At 40.4% G+C, this 21,098-nt stretch overlaps 1 protein-coding gene across 3 annotated transcripts in view; it reads left to right on the forward strand.

The window, feature by feature from the left end:
* Window positions 1-21,098, forward strand: part of B4GALT5 (beta-1,4-galactosyltransferase 5) — a 60,888-nt gene that overhangs the window by 19,426 nt on the left and 20,364 nt on the right. The window lies entirely within an intron of this gene.

The raw sequence follows: 21,098 nt of genomic DNA on the forward strand, positions 1-21,098 counted from the left end.
CCTCGGCCTGTGTGCACTTCGGAGCTAAGAGGCAGCTAGCTCTGCCTGCACAGCAGCATCCCTGGGGTTTCTGTGAAATGTGGTGAAGGAGAAAGACTAGACCTTGTTGATACTAGAAAGTTGCACTACTTTAACTGTTCCAGGATAGCAGTACAGTTCCTCTAGTGTGGACACAGTCCTTGGGATGGAGGTGGTTTACACATGGTAGCTATTTCTGTACAGGAAGGGGAATGTTGCACTGATATAAAGCATCTTTATACAGATCTAACTGTGTCCATAGTAGGGCTTTTAGTAGTATGACAATTTTGATTTAAAAAAATCACATCTCTAACCAACTTAGTTATACCAGTAAAACTTTTTAAGTGGAGACCAGGCCTTACTGATGATGATCCTAAAAATGCATCATTTTTGCTTTGTTTTCCCTTCCATTAAATATGAGCTGCTTGCTCCTATAGATTAGTTTTTTCTAGGGAAGAGAGCAGTATCAGGCTGCAAATGTGACATTCCCAAAAAAAATCCTATCTTTTAACAATAAAATGGTGGTGCCTCCCCCAATGTATTCAGTGAAGCTGTTGAAAATCCTAACTAATTAAGGGGTAAACAGTGGAATCCCTAATGCTGAGTGAGCTAAGACACACCAAATAGCCATTGAGAACCAGTCACTTGAGGTAATCTGCTGGCAATTTCCATGTCGTTGTCTGGCAGTGCTGTGTTGAGATGAATCTGCATCTTTTTACTGACTGTTATCTATTGCAGATGCAAATCACATTTTATAGGGTTATAAAAGAAACCTGACTCTCCAGTGTCTTGAATCAATCTAAACCTCCCTGCAGCAGATACACTGAATTGTTGTTTCAGTAAATATTGGAACCTCTACTCAGAACAGTTTGCTCAACACTTTCTCCTTCACTGTAACATGCAGGTGACATTCTCAGATGCAGCTTCAGTTAGTGAGACAGCTTCAGTGCTCTCCTGGCAGCGAATTAAAACACCACCTGCGACTAGCGAGACAATTGACTTGCTTCTCAGCTAACAAGATTTAGGTGGATTATGCTATGTATTTAATCAAGGGATAAGCTCATTGCCGTATTTGAAATGGATCAAACCCTCTAAAAATGCCAGCTCTGAGACTAGCTATCAAGCTAAAATATTTGACTGCATTTCAGCAAAGAAGGGGATGAGTGGGGACAGTCTTCCTTTATTTATTTTTAAGTAGTTTAGCCAACATCCTAATCTTTGAATTTCAGACAGAGACAGACCCTGTAATGGCAGCTACTTCAGCCCTTTTGGGTTTACACTTAAAACTGAGGTTGACTTAGCTACATTGCTCAGGGTGATGAAAAAATTAGTGGGCAAGCTCATTAACTGTTAATTGCATTTGTGAGAGAATCCAGTCTGCATAAATGGTTAAAATTCACTAATAAGGGAGGAAAAGATCTGTCTAAAGATCTCTGCAGTGTAATACTAAAACAACTATTCAGACTAGAGGAAGGATATACTTGCAGAAGACAAACCAAGTTGTATTAAGTTGCTATTGAACTTTGTCATCTTATGGGTCTTTTCTGTATCTTCAGATCTGTACATGGATGTTGCATTCTGTGCTGATTCTGGGATAGACATTGATATTCCAGCTCCAAAAGATGCAGCTGCTTGATGATTAAATAAAACATGACATTCCTAGTTTCGTATGTGCAAGGTACACATGGCTAGAGAGACGGTTGTGGTGTTGTTGGAACTGAGGAGGGAGCTGGGGAAAGCAAACAAGAAGAAGAATGTAGAATGGCAGCAGAACCCTCTCTCTCTCTAGAATGTTTGAATATGAAAGGAAGGACAAAATGTAAAGATAATGGTGACCATGAGTTGAAAATGCTATGTCCTCTATTCAGAGATCTCATAGTGCAGTAGTCTAATGGGTTTATCTTTCAAAGTAACATTGTAGTAAGTAGTCCTCATTTCACAGATGGGGGAGGAGGTGGGACTGAAGTGGTTAAGCTGATCAGTGGCAGGGCTGGGAATGGAAACCCAAGAGACTGAGGATTAGAAGTAAAACATATAGTGTCCTTTTAAAAAAACAAAACAAAACAAAAAACCTATTTGATTGCTGCAAACAGTGCACCGCTTTTTAAATGCACGGGGCATGGCTTTGGGGGTATTCTCCACTTAGTCCGTGAGGCAGTAAATGTTGGGTAAATGTTTCAAGCCCTGACTTTTGGAACTAAGGACTCGTTATTCCATTTATTTAATCAAAAATTACTCTTTGGGAGACCAAAATTCACTGCTGTGCGTGTAGGAGGCTGTTGCTGTGCGATATGTTTCACTCTTCATGAGTGAAGGAATTTTATATTTATCTTTAGAAACTAGAGTCAAGAATTTTGGCATCACTCTGAATCCCACCACACCCGTTCACTGGATCATTGGGTGACAGTGTGTGATGGTTTCAGTTTTGCAGCTGGCACCTTTTTTTATTCTCTGTTACACTGCAGTTCCTTCCCCGTGCTTCTAACTACTCTGATTGTACCTTCTCCGAGGAATAGGAACTCATCCTTGGCATCCATCCAAGGCCCTCCCCGTTTTCAAAAGGTGGTGCTTCATTGTCTGCCTCACTCTTGTTACTGTCAGCAACTACCGGAACAAAAAAAGAGTAAGGACAGGTCTACTCTAAATAGATCTAAAAACTACCATAGGTCGACTTGCATGTCCACACAGCCCTTTTGTCAGTGGTGCACATCCTTTCCCAGGAGCACTTCCACCGACTTAAGGGGGGCAGCGTAGGGGAATGAGAATCTGGGCTCTCAGCATCATGCTGCTCCCCAAGAGTCAAGCTGTCCCAGGGCTCTCTGCTCCCACCTCTCTGCAGCCACCCCAGATGGGAGGGGGCAGCCACGCTCCTGGCAGGGAGTGGGGAGCTTTGAGACTTGGGGCAGCACCTGGGCTCCCAGCAGGTACAGCCCGGCTCCAAGCGGGGAGCCCCCTTTGCCCCCAACCAGCTTTCTTATCAATTTCAAGGCTGTAACATGGAGCCTGAAAGAATGACAATAGCAATGTCAACAAAACTGCCCTGTGTTTTTGACAAAATAAAATCACCCTTAACAAGAGGTCTAGGGCTTTTGTCAGAGTAGTTAGGATGACGCAGTGTCAGTGTAGACCGTGTCTGGTGGTGGGGCTGTCATTTTTGTCAGTTCGGTGAAATTGACAAGAAAGCTCAAGCCCGGGCTTCTGGTCCCGCTCTCGGCTGGGAGCGGGGTGAGAACCCCGGGCTGCTGCAAGCCTGGGTAGTTGGTTCCTGTGCCCCCGACTGGGAGTCAAGGTGGGAAGCCCAGATGCTTCACCACCTGCTTCCTGCTGGGGCAGCCTTGTCAATTACATGGCTGAGCTGCCTGTTCCTGCAGAGAGCAGGGAACAGAGAAGCACCTGGCAGCTTCCCTCAGTTCTCAGCTTGGAAAGGAGAGGGGAGAAGTCCCCAGTGACTTTCCTAGGCTCCCGGCTGGTACTGGGGAGTGTGTGTGGGGGGCTCCCTGGCCTGTGGGCTCCCGGCAGGGAACTGAGAGATGGGACTCCCAGTTCCCCACACTGCCCCTTAGGCTGGTGGAAGTGCCTCTGGAGAGGACGCACTCCAGTGGCCCAAGGAGGGCAGTGTGGACATCAGCTATCGTTGTAATTACAGTGTTGGCTGTATTTTTTTAAGTGTAGACAATGCATTAGATACTTGCACTTAATTACAAAAAGCCACATTATTTAATAGTTATATTAACTTAAAAAAAAAAAACCTACCATGAAATAAAGGTCTAAAAATATAAATGTTAATTATATTAATTATTAGTATTAGTATTAGTATAGTAATAATGAATAGTAATTACTATACCAATGTTAGGTTAGTATTTAAATGTGAAATTTATTTGACAGAACAGTTATTAAAAAAAGTGAAATAAATGCATAGCATCTATAAAAGAAAAGTTATTTTTAAATGCACTTATGCTAGGTAGGCAGCAAGACAACTTTTCATGCAGCCTTTAATGGCTGTATATCTTTTCTCTGGAGTTAGGGAGGCGGTTTAATGACTGAACTGTTTTCTCTTGGCTCCCATGCTCTTCTGTGTGAATTTCTGTATGTTTGTCTAGGTAGTTTAAAAGGAGCTTTTCAGCACAGGGACTGTCTTTTAACTTGTTTAATGTGCTTTGTAAACTGCCATGTAAGTTGATGGCTTAGTGCACAAATAAAGGCAGGGATTGCTGTGTGTACATGTACATACAATGTTTGTTCTAGAAGATGTCAGCCAATCAGGATGCTCAACTTTCAATTAGTTCACCCTTTTTCTAACAGGTGGTGTTAGCATGTAGTTAGTGATCAAAACATTTAAGTAGGCTTGCTAACAGATACAATAAAAAAGGTAGGCCACAACCTATATCAGGGTATTCTTGGAATATTGGATGAAATTTGATCATGGTTGAATAATAGACAGTTTACATTATTTGACTGATCAATTGACTGGCTTGTCAAACCTAATTGCAGCCTATATACTCTGTTGATTTTTGTCCTGTTCTCATATCAGTTGATGAAAATTCTGAATCATTGAGGAAACAGGAAGAGAAATCTTTTAGAACTTAAGTCCCGCATCCCCATCAGTGTCATATAGTAAGGACTTAAGTTTTAATAGCTCAGTTGAAAAAATGTGTATTTAACAGAATTCCAGTAATATAGTAGATTAGAGGAACCTGAAGTTTTGATAATTTGCGAAAGTGCTAATAATTCTTTGCACTTGTCTAGCACCTTACATTTGAGATTTCAAAATACTCTAAGATCCATTAGTTAAGCTTTATAACATATCTAAGAGATAATTAAGAGGCTACTGTCATCACCCCCCCACACCCCCCCTCCCAAAATAAGTATAAATGGCCTTTGGAGTGGAATATGGCAACGGTTTAATAATCCAACACTATGAAATAGTTGAGACTAGGAAGTGTGGAAAACCCTATGCTTTAAGCTGTAGGAGGAATTTAGGAAGGCAGAATGTATTGAACTGAGTTGGAATTTGTTAAGAATGCCAAGGATAGTGCCCTGGCTCTTACAAATTTAGTTTCTAAAATTCCACAATCTGGATAAACTGCACCACAGGAATTTCATGTTTTGACCTGATGACAATGGTGTAGCATTTTATTGTATTGTTTTTTTCTATTTAGACAAAGGACAAAATGTACAGTACCACTAGCAGATCCACTGGTAATTAGCTCTCACTTAGAATAGTGGATTCTGGTAACTTATTAGCACACAAGCCTTTGTGCTGTGGAGAAAGCAGCAGGCTGTGGTGAGGACTGCTTAATTGCCCTCAAGGTGGATTCTGAAACCTGGTTATAAGACAGTGCTGCAGACGTATTTGTCCCTTGATAAACTTACTCTCCCTGGGTAGCCTTGTTAACACTTCAAAATAAAATCCACAGCCTGATGTTTAATTTAATTGTAACAGCTTAGACATAATGTAGTAAGTATGTTGGTGGTGGTAAAGTCTAGTAGAGCTTTGGTCTTATGTGCCATGTATTTTATTCGTGCTGTGAAGGAAGAGCCATACCAAGATCATGTCTGGTCAGCCCAGGCAATGGTTTTGGTAAACATTGCCCTCCATGAGATAGAACTATATGGGGGGAAATAATGATGGCTACTAGAAGCCACCTCCTGAAAACAAAGTAACTGAGCATGTCCAGTGGTCACTTCAAAAATAGGGATTTATTAAATACAAATACATAAATAAAGCCCTAGTGGCCTTCACAGACCAGTAGGCAATTTACAATTCTGATTGCTTACACTGGCCTTTAAAAGTTTGCTTGTGTCAAGGGGAAATGCTGGGTAAGAGAGAGAGAACCTCATCTTTTCCATTCCTCTCTTCCCCCCTCCCACCCCCACCACCAAAAGGGGAGGGAAACAAAAAGCTATTATTTCAACCATGAAAGGAGGATAAGAACATAATGGGTCAGACCAGTGGTCCATCTAGCTCAGTATCCTGTTGTCTGACGGTGGCCAATGCCAGGTGCTTCAGAGGGAATGAAAAGAACAGGTAATCATCAACATCCTATCAGCCATTCCCAGCTTCTGGCAAACAGCAATCCCTGCCTATCCTGGCTAATAGCCATTGATGGACCTATCCTCCATGAACTTATCTAGTTCTTTTTTGAACCCTGTTATAGTCTTGGCCTTCACAACATCCTCTGGCAAAGTGTTCCACAGATTGACTGTCCGTTGTGTGAAGAAATACTTCCTTTTGTTCATTTTAAACCTGCTGCCTATTAATTTCATTTGGTGACCCCTAGTTCTTGTGTTATGCGAAGGAGTAAATAACACTTCCTTATTTACTTTCTCCATACCAGTCATGATTTTATAGACCTCTATCATATCCCCCCTTTGTCGTCTCTTTTCCACGCTGAAAAGTCCCTGTCTTACTAATCTCTCCTCATGTAGAAGCTTTCCCCATACCCCTAATCATTTCAGTTGCCCTAAATTATATATTGATCCCAGAATAAGCTTTGTAAATTTCATTCGTGTGGATTTTATTTTGAGACTGAAAACCTGATAGTGGGTATTGGAAACACTGATTTACCTAAACTGACAAGATAACTTTCTCAATATTAAAAGTTGAACTGTCAGTTCACTAAATAAATATTGCCTAATTGTATGACTGTAACAGCTGGTGCTTATAATGTGCTTGTTTGTGCCTATAATGACTCTTGTGCTAAAAAATTCCTGAGAATGTAAACTTGGTACACAGACAACTTTGTATCCCCATAAAATATCCTTCTTTCTGAATGTTTTCATGAAATAGGCAGTTGAGAAATAAGGACCTAACTGTTATTAGTTCTGGTCTGGAACACAATCCTTGTTCGCCTGAAATTAAGCAGCCTACACTTGTCTCTGGATGGTCCTGATCTCTGCTTTCCTGCAGAGAATGAATGTGTGATATGTTTATTAACCAGAAAGTGTAAAGAAATTCATCATATGTAGAAGAATAATTTCTTCCTGACCAAATAGCAACCCTTCATTTACCCTGTTTTTAGATGTGAGTTGTGCCTTCTGAATAATGCCATCTCTGTTGACTGTTTGCCAGCCAGTGTAAGAAACATTTTAAAGCGATCCAAAGTCTACATAAATAATTAATGAAAGCCTAATATAAACATCTATCACATAACCACATGATTCTTATAAGAATGTTAAATGGCAACCTTGATGAGCCTCAAGGTTGCATCTTTCTCCTGTTATAGAAGTTGCAGTGGTTTTGTTACAGTGTTGCACTTTTTAGTAATTTCAGACAATAGGAATCTCTCTGAAATCTTATGCAGCATTTGGATACTTTGTATAATTTTTAAAACTGCATTAGAACACAATTGTTTGACTTTAAATTTAAAAGTAACTTAGTCTCCTAACCTCAATACATTGTTAAATGCATTCTTTTGTTCTAAAGCCAAACGGTTTTGTTTAACTTTCCTGTAAGCAAGGTCCACTATATTTATGGAAACTCTGCTGTGGTGAGGTAGACCAGAAGTCCCATATTGTTTTGGGCCATAGCAAGGTTTAGTCTTCAGTTTTAGGTACTGACATTTCTGTGAGTAATTTCTTCCCATCAGGAAGCTTCTATTAGATTGTGAAAAATAAATGATCCCTCTTTTTGTCAAGGGGCACCAAGCTGTTGTCATGGTGGTTTTCTAACATGCCAACCACCCCATGTAATTAAAAAATTTAAAAAAAAAATCCTCCAAAAATTGGAAGTGGTGTGAATCCAGCAGTGAAACTTAACAAATTTCAAGCTGGAGGACTGAAATGATATAGAAAAAATGTCACCTATTTTAACAATGACTAAAGTAAATAATAAGGGGGAAATGAGTCATTAGGTGCAGTTAGTTAAGATAAACAAGGTTAAAGTTCAATTACCATAAAGGAGCCTTGAAGCTATACTAAGTTTGACTAGGTTAATTGCATCTGTCTTGAAATCAGAATCTTATCTGAAATTGTGAGCTCCATACTGCAGTTGGGTCTTGACTCTTTAGCCCCAGTATGAGGGTTTGGCACCTTAGGAAGGAAAATTGTCTTTAGATTTGTATTGCTTTTAGGAAATAAACATGTTTCTATGAAATAGTGATGTCCCCACACATGTACCACAACATGGCACTTAGAGGCTGAATCTCAAACAGTGCAACTGTCCAGGCTGTTCACAGTGTCTCACAATCCCTTTTGACTTTGGAACATAACTTTGTAACCCAAGTTTTGGAGATGAAAAGAACATTCAAATATTTTTAGAGCCTAATTCTACTTTTAAAAATGGCATCGTGAGGTCCCATGTTTGTTTCAATGACTGTACAGCAAATGTGTTCCAATTAAAAAATAAGTAAATAAATGACTGCAAGTCTTTCAAGTTCACTGGAGAATTTCAGGTGTGTGTGTGTGCTTTTAACATTCTTGCATGAGACTTAAATGTTGATCAGTCAAGTCTATAGTTGTCTCATTAGGTAAAATAACTTAATCAGAAGTTGAATAAATCCTAGACCCCTGGAAGGGGCAAGACACCTTTTATTGGACTACTGACGGGAGACACGTATGTTTGGCCTTCATAAGAATAGTTTCGTTGTAATCACACCTACTAGTTCATTGTGTTAATATCCTAGATTAATTTCATCTTCACCTTCTTGATACTGCACTGCTGAGAAGTATATCAAGTATAGTACTCCTGTCTGACAAATGTGGGGTGTCCCAAATGAAGGCATGCCACAAACTGTTTGTTTATGCTTGTGGCTGGGGTGCTACAACTTGGTTAGGAAGCGAGAATTGGAATGGATGGCAAGTCTTTATTTAATACACCAGACTAAATAAATCCATTAGTTTGTTAAAATCTTCCAGGCTAAAAATAATTTGTAATCTCTCCTAGGCATAGATAATCTTTTTCTAATTTAAAGGATTAACAAATCCAAATGCCATTTTTCTTTAAATTGAATGTGTTATAGATAGTGGCTTTAAATTAAAAAAAAAAAATATATATATATATATATATTTAAATTTCTGTGGTCTATTCTGCCATGTATGTAGCAGCCTGCTCCAGAGTGTGTGGCTTTTGGGCCTGCAAAAGTCAACACAGCTAGAAACACCATGTGAATAAAACATAGTGGTTTTATTTTGAAGAAGTGCAGGAAAATAGATCAAATTTAGCCTCCCCTCCTGTATCATTTTCTTTGTATCTGGAATTTCAAGGTGAAACTGAAAGATTGTCTGAAAACATGGTGCTTTCTTGTTTTGGGCAGGAGGATGAATAATGTTCTACATACACCTTTCCCTGGTCTAGGACTTCAGGAAACTGCTTCTTAGAACTAGTTGAGGCTGACTGTGAATTGACCAGAGCATTCTTTGCATGTCATGGGATGCTCTCTCCAAAAAGGTTTTACCTCTAGCACTCTTGCCACCTTCTGGTTCAGGGTATGAGGGTGGTAGTGAGAACTAACTAGTTGGGTCTCTTGCACGTAATAGAGAATGAGTCCCTTGTTTATTGAAAGCAGATGGCTTTTTAAATTAAATAAAGATCCCACTTTGCCTAAGGATAGTGAGGAGTCAATGCTCAGTGAATGAAAGGAATTTATACAACTCTTAAAAGTAAAAGCAGTTTTGATGTGGTGTTTGGGACTCTGAGGTGGTTCTTGAAGTAGTTTCTTAATGGTTCTAAGATACACATGCTGAACTGTTTGCCAGGGTTCAAGCTCTCACTAGTATGTAGGTGGCGCCACATTAAGAAGAGATAAGGTGTTGATTATTGATATCCGTACTCAGCCCATTGAGGAGAAAGTCTGTAGCATTATAGACTTAACTGTGTAATGCCCATAAGTCCTAATTGGACACAGTAGCATTACTATTCTTGGCTTAGTGGAAAATTGGATTGGCAGCTAATGTATCCTTTCCTCTTAGAGACAGTGCTGCTGGCCCTGGGGAAAGAGAGACCCCAGCAGAGAAGTTAGTTTGGTCTCTGAGCTCTTTCCTTGATTGATTAAATGGAGAAAGATCTGCATAGTTGTGAAGGGGGAGGGAAGGAATGTAAACAAGAGATAGGCTAATGTGGAATTGCATCTCTTCATGAGCTCTAATTACTTTAAATAGGAGAGTCAGAATATTGCTAAAAAGGGGAATCCTTAATTCAGGCAAATGATTGTTGTTGTGCTTCATATTACCTTCCTTCCACGTGTGTCACTTTTCACGAGAAAGGGTTTAGTAATTACAGCAGGAGACTGATTTTTTTTTTCTGGCTGGCTTAGTACTGACCGTAAATAAGTTGCTTAAACTCTATGCCTGTTTGCCATGCAGAAAATGACAGTGCACACTTGCTAATATGTTAAACATAGCACCTCTACACTTTCATAGGACCATACTAATTTATGGCAAGGAGAAGTTATTCCCTCACTTTACAGATGGAAGATCCAGGACATAGTTTACCCTTGAGGGATTACTTGGGCCACACATCAAGTATGTACCAGAGCTGGGATTAGAATTTTGGCTCCCAGTCATATGCTTAATAATATAACAACTCTGCCTACCTCAGAGAAGTTGACTTTTAATGTATTTAACTTTAAAGTCCTTGGATGAAAGGCACCCTCAAATGAACACTATGTATTGTAGAAGCTAGTTCTCTTGAAGTTAGGTCATCCCAATTAATCATTGGAACAATTTACCATGAGTGAGATGTGGCACATTCTTCATCACTTTTAAACCAAGGCTGGAGGTCTTGCATTTAAAAATAAAATGCCGTAGCTCAAAGAGAAGGTATGGGCTGGAAGCAGAAATTATTGTATGAAATTCTATGGCCTGTGTTTTGCAGGAGGTCAGTCTACATGATCATAGTGGTCCCTGCTGGTCTTAAAAATCTACAAATCTGCCTCTTTCGAAGCCTCAAAATAACTTGGTTTATAGAAAGAAACACTCAATTTCTGGTTAAGATACACTTCATGATGACACTTTATGATCTGTTTCTCCAGTCAATCCATGCATGTGCAGCTTGAAAACTTGCCAGTTTCAATGTATTTTATAATTACTTGCTTAGTGCCTCTACATTGTTAACTTTCAGCCTAGCTAATACTATAAGTAGTACAGCAGGGAGTAAGTTGATTAATAAATGGTAGATAAAAGGGTGATAATGATGTTACCACAATTAAGTTAATATTAAGCATTTGTTCTCTACAATTAATATAAAGTCAAGACCTATAAAATTGCATGTTTTTGCAGTCTGCATAGTTGGGAAATACTTTTTCTTCTCCCCCAAGTTAAGTAGAGGGCCAGTAGAATTGCTGGTATATTTTTGCATGTATAATATGGGGAGGGGGAATTTAAAAAATCCAGTGTCCTAATCACTTCAGTGCCCACTTTGTGCTCTTGGTAGTCCAACAGTCGTAGGAATTGCACAGTTGTTTAACTTTGTCCATCTTTCCCTCCAAGGCTTTGTCTGTGCTGAGCTTTGGCAAAATCTGTCACCATTGCTACCACCAATGGAGCTGCACTGGGGGTAGAATGCTGCTGGGCATGTTTAACAAAAGGTTCACTGTAGAGAAGTCTCTCTTGGTTATTACGTCAGTTTCTCTTTTAAGCTACTTTTCATGGTCTTTGCAGCAGGGAATATGTCTGTGTACTCATCAGTGTACAAACACAATGGTGTCCTGGTCATGATTGCAGCTTCTGTGCTACTGTAATACACAGTACTATACAAAAACTAATTATTTAAGAGATTTACATTTTTCAGATTCCTTAGCATTCCCCCTTTGCCCCAAACCCTGTGGGCTCCCCACACCCCCTTTGCCTCAACCCCTGCACTATGCCCACCTGGGGAAACAGCCCATGGGGCTGCAAGGGAGGGAGCAAGGAGCAACATCAGGCTTCCTGCACCCAGGTCACTTTCCCCACTTGGGCTGCGTAAGGAGAGAGCAGAGAACAGCAGCTCCTGATGCTCACCTCACAGCACTGCTCAGGTGGGAAAAGTGACCTGGAATCAGGGATCCCTGGCGTTGCTCCTTGATCCCCCCCCCCCCACCTCCGATGGGGGCGCAGTAGAATGTGGCAAGGGGGGTGAGCAGTATCTGTGTGTCACCACTTGCCCTCTCCCCCATGTTCCTCTGCCAAGAGGAAGCAGGAAGACTCACAGCCCCGTGCCTGGCCGGGGTCGGGGCTCACAGCTCGTGACCCCCACATAACTACATTATGAGGGGTTGCGATCCCCAGTTTGAGAACCAATAATATTGCACATGCATTACTATTTTGTAGAATATTTGCAGCTTTGCACTATTTCCAAAAGCTGTCTTCAGTCTTGGTACTGTGGTAGTGTCTTGGAGCCGCAATCATGGATCAGGGTCCTATTGTGCTAGACATTTGAGAAACACGTAAGAAAAAGATGGCCCTTGTCCTGAAGCGCTTATATCCTGTTACCCTATGCCTATTTATTAGACGCATAAATGAAAAAAAGTAAGCACCTACATAACTGCGTAAATACAGTCTTACATAACATGTTTTGAGAGGATCAATAATTTCTGGAGTTCACGCTCAGAATTGTCCCGAGGTGACAGGATTGGTCACCAGTTAATGTTCTGGAAAGCAGGTGAATAGCATTCCATAAACCCTAGTTATTACTGAAAAAGTTAACATAACTGGATTAGAATATTTTTTGTTAATTCAGAAGTGGCCCATATGTATTCAGCTTGGCTTTCAGGCCTACTTACAAATCAGGAAGATGCCAGGTACTGTAGAAACAAAGGTTGGTGTGAGAGCCCGTAAACCATACACCATGCTTTTTTGGTGGTGGTGGGTGGTTTTTTGTTTAAATAGTAGTGTAAGAAGATTGTCTCATCAGGAAACCTAGGCCCTAGTGCTCCAAGCTGATATCTGTTTCTGTAGTGTGTGAACCCACCTCTTTGATTCTCTCAGATTGCTGTCTGTTAATTGAATTCCCTCCCTGCACCCTTCCGGGCTGTTGTCTAGCAGTTCCTGATGTATCTTTATCTTCACACCATCTGCTGCTGAGTGCATTAATTCATTAACAAAACAGACTAGATGTTCTCCCTGTTTCCTCCAACAATGAGGCACTAAAGGAAGCATTTCTTTCCTCTTCCTATTTCAGCAACATGCAGTGACTGTCTCTGGACCCTTATCCCTTCGTATGTAGACTGGTTAGCATGAATTGTTCTGGACCTTTTCCTAATAAGCCTCTGACTTGGAAAGTTTTCTGCTGTTGGCATATCATTACAGTGAAGTTAAATTAATTTCCCATGAGAAGAGGATATTCTATTTTATAGTTAGAAGGGCTACTAAAATACCAACTGAAAAGTTACTACAGGCAGCCTGCAGCATTGGTTATGTAATTGGGTTTTGCCTTACACTTAAAACTATTCCATTCATCTTTAGGTTTGTAGCAAACATTTGTGTCTGTAGTTCTTAGGCCAAGGCCATTCTTTCCTTTGTTATAAGCTTATAAGGCTGTCTCTCTAAGATCTACCATACTGTTACATCTCAAGAGTGGGAATATATAACTGCAGTTGGATCCACCTTAAATAATGTTGAGACTAAAGTTTGATAAATTGGGATCCATATTTATAAATCCCAGAGGAGTCAACTTGGTCCTTCAGCCTAGGAAGGTAGGTAAACTGAGATCCATGCAATTTATTGTGAGGATCCTTTTGGACAAAAGACTTCTTTAAAACTCAGTCATGCTTTCTCTGCCTGGACAGTAAAAGATAACCCTAGCAATGGTTTTAAAAGTGGGGCTGCTGGCCTTACCCAGCATTCCTTTCCCTCCTTCCATTGTCATGCAACATGCTGTGTACCAGTTGTCTGCAACCTCTTATATAAGTGTAGCTTGTAAATTGCTTAGTGCTGCTGTGAGATGAAAAGCCCTATGCAGACGTAATTTAATAGTATCCTGTATGATCCATTAGATTGGGGTAGTCAATTATTTTTGGTTAAGGTATAATCAAGGTCCAGACCCCAGAGAAAATGTTGGGGGGGGAGGGAGAAAAAAAAAGATAAGATTTTCAAAAGCATCTAGTGGTCCGGATTTGTCCCATGGTGGTCCTATTGACTATCCCACATTAGATCAACAAGATCTCATTCCATGGAGAATTACTGCACAGCTGAAGAGCTGAACAAGCACTCTGACTGCGTGTGTACATATGCTTATTCTTTTGTAGACAAAACGGCAACAAGATATTTGATATCTTGAGTTCTTCTGCTGATCACAGCTGTGGCAGTTTTGCATGGAGAGAAGCACTATGAAGTATAAAAGTCCCAAATTATTCAGCATTTTATAGGTCAAAACCAATAACTTTAAAATTCCACTTGGAAGCTAATGATTTGCATTGGGGAAGGGCAGGGGGGTTTGAGTGCACTTCAGAAATCCCTTACTGCTTAAGCATGGCTATCTTCAGGCTTGATCCTGACATGCTGAGCGACCATGACTCAGTCATTGAAGTCATTTAAGAGCTTTATATGTATGTATAAAGACTGCAGTGCTTAAAATGGCTCCCTGTAATCTGACTCCATGATTAGCTGAACAAATCGCATGTCCCGGTTACAGGTAATTTTAAAGTCCATAATAATGGCAGTATTTTCTTAATGATGATGAGTCATTTTCAGCGTTGGCATTCAGATGCTGAAAAATAGGCTGTCTTCCCAGAAGATTAGGTGGTGGTAACCATTGTTGCTTCTATTTGCATTTAGATGTTGGCATTACAACCTGTTCTCTGGACTGATATCTCAGTAAGCATTTTTACCAAAGGAGTTAATAGCTGAATGGATGATCAGCCATCTCAGATTTAAACAAAGCTTGATTTTGTTCTTACCTTCCATGAGAAGGTAACTCCTGTAACAGTCTAAGAACTCCTGCTGCAATCTTATGAAAGTAAAAAATGAGTAGGTAATGTCTTGCAGCTCTTAATAGGTTATACATCATCTATCCCATTAAATGGAACAAGAAGGAAAGAGAATATTCAGTAAACTGGACAAACGTCTGTGCTTTACGCAGGAAGTAGACATTGGGTCCTGTGCTTATTTGTTCTTACTCCTCAGAAAACTGATAAAACTGTTTTCAGTAAATATAAGGTGTACTGAAGTAAAGGCTCTCTTTATCATTTGTTCAGAATCAGCAAATTGCCTGATGCTGTACGAGTCACAGAACTGTCCCTATCCCCTAATGCCTCTGAACTAAAAATGCACAAAAACCGCATGTCTAAAACCCATCATTTATGACGTTGAGCGTGGTGCAGATAAGTATCTTAAACTAAGTAGTTAGCACACTGCCCCTTGTGTGCTTCCTACAACAGGGAAGAGACAGAACCCCAGTTCTTCACATTTCCCTAGTTTTCGGTCTGTTAAATGTTTTATGTCTGAAAATGGAACTGTTGCTAATGTCCTTCACCTACTATTTTGTCACCAAAATGACTGAGAAGAAGGGTTGCAGCTCTGCTGCACTGAACAGAGCCCCACGTCACAGATCTGTAAAGGGAAATCAGTTACACGTCCTCTGGTATGACGCACCTCTATGATGTGCAACTTTTTTAGCCTCTTTTCACTGCATTTGCAATGCACAACAAACTTCCGCAACAAAAGGTATTGCAAGCACCTACAAATTCCTGAATTACATATAGGAGACATTAAGACCTATGGCTCAAAAAGTGTGGGCGGGCAGAGTGAGTATGGTCTGATTTAAATAGGTTTGGGAATTGATAAATCTGCCTTAGTTTAATCCCAGCTCTGCCTTGCTGTGTGACTTTGGAGAAGTTACTTAATTCTCTATACGTCATCTTCACCCTTTGTAAGTCAGAGATAATGTCATCTCCCAGTGCTCATCAAACATTTTAAATGTACCCTTTAACAGGTGCTATATATAGGTAGAGCCCTGGGCAGATACACAGATGTGGATCTGCATCCGATCCACATCCACCCCAATCAGCATACCTCCGACTGCCACCTGGAGTCTAGGTCATATGCACTGGCACCTCTGAGGCCCCTGGTTAGCTGTTTGGAGGTCAGCCTGACTGCTGTCTCAGCAGCTGAGCAGCTGTTTCACAGGGCTCCCCTGCCTGCAGCCAAACAGCTGATTGGTGACCTGCAGGGGAGCCCCCTGGAACAGCTGATTGGGGGTCCCCACTCCCATCTCAAAGGCAGGGAAGCAGCCTTAAAGACTATGAACTGCAGACAGCTGCTTCCCCTCCTTTGAGATCTGCATCTGATCAACCATCTACAAATGAATGATTTGCAGATATCTGTGGATTTGCAGGGCTCTATCTATAGTGGGCAAAGTATTAAGACAAATTCTTCCTTAAAAACAATAAGCTCCAAGTATCCTTAATCTTAACAATACATGAGAATGTAAATAGCTAAATGTTAAAGTTTTGCAATAGCAGATTAACGCATTCAGGAAAATCCAGTTCAGCTTGACTTTTTGCAGATTGTCTTGCAACCAAATGTAGACCTAGTCTCTCTGTACTTAATTTTTCTTGAATGTTAAGGCCAATCCCATGGAAGCCATTGCTTTGGCGTTGTACTACCTATTCTTCCTGATAGCCTCAATGATATACCAGTGTATTGCATTGCTTCCCTTGTTCAGCAAATCCTTTTAAGGCTTATCTTACCTCTGTAACAAAGCTTTTTAGGGATTCTAGAATCTATTTGTAGCAAGAGAAAATAAAATCTTAGTTGAATAATGTTGGAATAATGTTGAATAATTGTGATGGCTGAACTGCAGAGGACGTTAGTCTGACATCTGCCTAAGCTGCAAACAGAGTTCAGACAGTCTCACTGTATCCTGTATTAAGTCCATGTCTCACTTAAGGATGCAAAAACATCTTTGCACTGAGACAAAGTTCAGGATCTATCAGTCCTGTGTACTATCCATATTGCTCTATGGGTGAGAAACCTGGATGCTCTTGCAGGCAGACTTGAAGCAACTAGGCACTCCACGTGTGCTGTCAGTAGCAAACCCTGAGCGTAAATTAGTTCGACTTTCTGCAAAATGTCACCATCTCGCAAAGATCTGGCTTCAGTTGCTCATTATATTCAAAAGTTTCATTGCATGCTCTTCATCCATGTCACTAGGATGGACAAAAACACCCCAGCATACCATTCTCACTCTCTCTGTTGATGCGTGAAGCGGTTGTAGGCCTTGAACCTACCTGGCACTGCCTGCAGGCCTGCCCTAGAGGTTCATAGATTTGCAGGGTTGAGCCAGATCTGGGAACTTCGCTACATGACACCAGGTGCGATGCCATCAACCATGGTCACTCTGGTTGTCACAATGGTTCTCAACAGTAGTGTTTGATGATAATTAGGGCCTGACAGCTGTTGTTTAGAGACACTTTATTTTCCCACTAGGCTTTTTGCACGGTTGACAAACTAAGCTAGTGGAGTTTTCTGTTTGGGTGAGAGGTTTTAGCTGTAGAATTTTTAATGTCATTTGCCTCTGGCCTATGATATCTTACTCTGAAAACTGAGTTTCCCTTGGACTTCAGCCTATCTTGGGGTGTGGAGAATTCACTCTTTCTGGGGCCATTCACTCCCTGTTCTCTGCACAGACCTGTCAGCAAGAAAGCCAATTGTTATGGTGGTCTTGAATATGGATCCTTAAACTGGGAAAGATCACAGATCCATTTTACATAGGGCATTTAAGTGCCTTCAGTTAACTAGTCCTGGGCCCTAGCTACATGGGCAGAAAAGGTCAAGTTAACTCAATTGAGTTAGTTTAACTTGATTTTAAAACAAAACAACCGCCCACCCTCAGCCTTAATGCACATTAAGGGCTTGCCAACACTTGCAGTTATGCCAGCAAAACTTTGTTGCTCTGGGATGTTAAAAAAACCACCCACCCCGAGGGTATAAGTTTTGCCAGCATAAGCGTGAGTGTTGCCTGCATTATGTCGGCAGAGAGCCTCTCCCGCTGTCCACACTTGTGCTTATGCCGGCAAAACTTACGTCACTCGATGGGGTGTTTTTTTTCACACCCCTGAGTGACAGTTTTTCAGCATAACCACGAGTATAGACAAGCCCTACTGTAGATACAGTTTAACGCCTTTCAGATCACTTAGGCTAAGCACAAGACTAACTCAAATTACAACTTCCTTTGCCTGTTCAGACAGGCCTTGTTTACTATTGATCCTACTCCTGATAGGACCCTGGTTACTATGTTTGAACCAATGACCTATAGGTGACAGATTTTGATGATTAAACCCTTGAGTTAGTTATCCAGTCCCTCAAGGCAGCAATTTGAAGGAACTGCTTGATGTTAGTAGTTAGGCTTTTCTGACCATGAATGCTTGAATAGCAGGGCAAATAGAGTAATTTTTGTCTTTCCAAGAACACTCGTGCATTGACTTAAAATCTAATCAGTAAAACTAAAATGTGGATTAAATAAATGCCCCCACTTGAACTGAACAAGCTTTTATGTTTCTCTAATTGGTGACTTGTCTTTTCTGTAGTTTACACAGGATTTTGAACATTAACTTGTAATTGCTCGTTTCCTTTTAAGTAACTTGGACAAAACAGGTGATCCTTCCAGAGGCTGTATGAACTAACCTTATAATGTAAAAAACAAAGTAAAACTTGACACAGCTTACACCCCAAAGTAGCTATCTCAGGACTGGGGTCTACACCTAAAATTTAGGTTGGACTAGCTACATTGCACAGGACTGTGAAAAATTTCATGCCCTATGCGACATTGTTAGGTCAACCTAATCCCCATTGGATACACAGCTAGGTCTATGTACGAATTCTGCCATCAACATAATTACCATTTCTTGAGGGGGACAGTAATGTAGTTGTAGTGCTGCAGCTGGGCCATTGTAATGCTTGTAGTGTAGATATACCCTTAGTTAGAATAGAACCTTGTGTTGGAGAACATGAGTGCAGTGCCCTAGAGTAACCTTTCTCACCTGGGCACTCAATGACTGAGTGGGTGCATAATAAGCTTGAGAGTTTCCGGGTATGAGCCAACCTTAGTTTTCCAAGTACTTAAGCCTTTGTGCTGCATGTTGTTATAGAAAGCCAGTTTCTTATTATAAAAATGTATGTTCCTTGATCGTCATCCTTGGATTCAGAGGTGTTTTGTTGGTTTACTGGTCACCCTTCTGCCAAGGGCCTCATTTTTAATGAATTGTTACCATCTTTGCTTAACTTATTAGTATTTTCATCTCTCCTTGTAGATTTTCCATTTTAACTATTCACTACTTCAGGGGGCCTTGGGTCACTTTTAAATACTCCTGTTTAAATTATTTACCTGTATTGGACTAACTTAACCTCCTGCATTTTCCCTCTACCTTTAAGGAATCTAAGTTTTTTTTCCCCTCCATTTAAGTCCACAAAATAATACAAGCATTTTAAATCTCATTAGAATTGTGATGCAAACTGGAAAAGGGAACTGAGGAACTGACAATGAAAAGACTGGTGAAATCGAATTTTTCTTGTAGCCTGCGAGAAACCTGATTAAAGGGTTGGGGAATATAATAATAAATAAAAGCTATTTGCATATACTTTCTCCTCAAAGTGCAACAGCTTATCTGAGGTTAGAAGGGGTGAATGTCCTCTGGAGCAGAGGTAAAATGGAATAATGATCTTAGATAATGGGAACAGTCCTATCACGGGATGGCATTTATCACTCAGGTCTACTGCAGCTATAGGGAAAACAGTCTCTTGAGACAAGGGCATGACCATCCTCGGAAGTGTTCAGAAATAGATTAGAAACAGTGCTGATTAGATAGAATTGTGCTCAAAGCAAAGGTGGAACTTCATGGTTTAGAGCAGTGATACTCAGACCTCCATGGTTCAGGGGCCAAATTATTGATCAACATCACCCAAAAGAGCCATGGTAGTGTAAATTCATCGTTTCATTTACTATAGTACTATATATACATGTGTATGATCATTTATATATATATACACACACTATAGCATACTATTCTACTATATATATGTGAGAATATTATATATATAATTCTCACAGCAAATAAGTTAAAACTTAGTGGAAGTGACAACTTAATTGGTTAATAACATAGTAAAAGCATCCTGATTGGTTAATAACTTACATCATCTGATGCTTTAATATCATGCGCTGCAGAGAGTCACACGAGACATGTTAAAGAGCCACTTACAGCTCGGGAGCCTCACTCTGAATATTACTGAATTAGAGACTCTTCCTCCAACCCCTCTACTCTCATGTACACCGAAGAGAGCTGTTAAGTGCCATGGCTGACACTCAGGTTATTGCTCCTTCTCTCGGTGGTGAGAACTTGTGTTTCTTACAGTGATGAGTGTAGAATGGCACAACTAATGCCGACTCTGTGGACTTTTCCAATTTGCAGCAGTGTAAATGTGTTAAATGGAAGTTGTGAGCAACAAAGCACCAACTATCCAACGACGGCTGAATATCAAGAAAACAGCATTGAGACAAAAGCCCACAGGGAGGTTCCCAAGGAAATGGCAGAAGCCTGTCTGTTGGTATGCTTAGAAACAGACTGGTAAATAGGCATAACTCTGTACTTTTTTTTATCATGTATCTTTCTACAGGTTGCTAAGTCCCCCTGCTGCCTTTTGTTTGGCTTCCTTCTGCCCTCTGTAGGGCCCCCCATGTATCACGTTGGCACATAATCTTTTTGTGCCACTGGCCATTTTGGATAGATTTTTTTGTAGACCCATGCCTTTTCCTTACTTTAGGAGGAACATATGCTTTTTATGCAATTAGTACATTTCTAAATAAAGTCTATTTGAACAATTGCACCAAGGCCACAAATTATTGATGGAGGAAAAAATAATACCTTGGAGTGAGTTACGTTGTATGGGGCCCCGCAAATGATCGTGTATACAATTCTGCAAAAGGTAATGTATTAAAGAATTTGTGGCCTTGGTGCAGTTATTCAAAGAAATTTTATTTAAAAATTGACTAATTACATATAAAGCATATGTTCCTCCTTCAGCAAAGAAAAGGCATGCCATCTATATTCATTCATTTATTAGTAATGCTACCAGGAAGGGTAAATCTACTTCAAAAAGTCCTTTTTATGTCAAAAATGGTTGGTGGCACAAAAATGTGTACTGTATGTCCAAACATGATATATAGGGGC

This window comes from Emydura macquarii, unplaced genomic scaffold (assembly GCF_026122565.2).
Source record: "Emydura macquarii macquarii isolate MOO-44397 ecotype Brisbane River unplaced genomic scaffold, CSIRO-AGI_Emac_v2 contig_1483, whole genome shotgun sequence".
NCBI classification, from domain to species: Eukaryota; Metazoa; Chordata; order Testudines; family Chelidae; genus Emydura; species Emydura macquarii.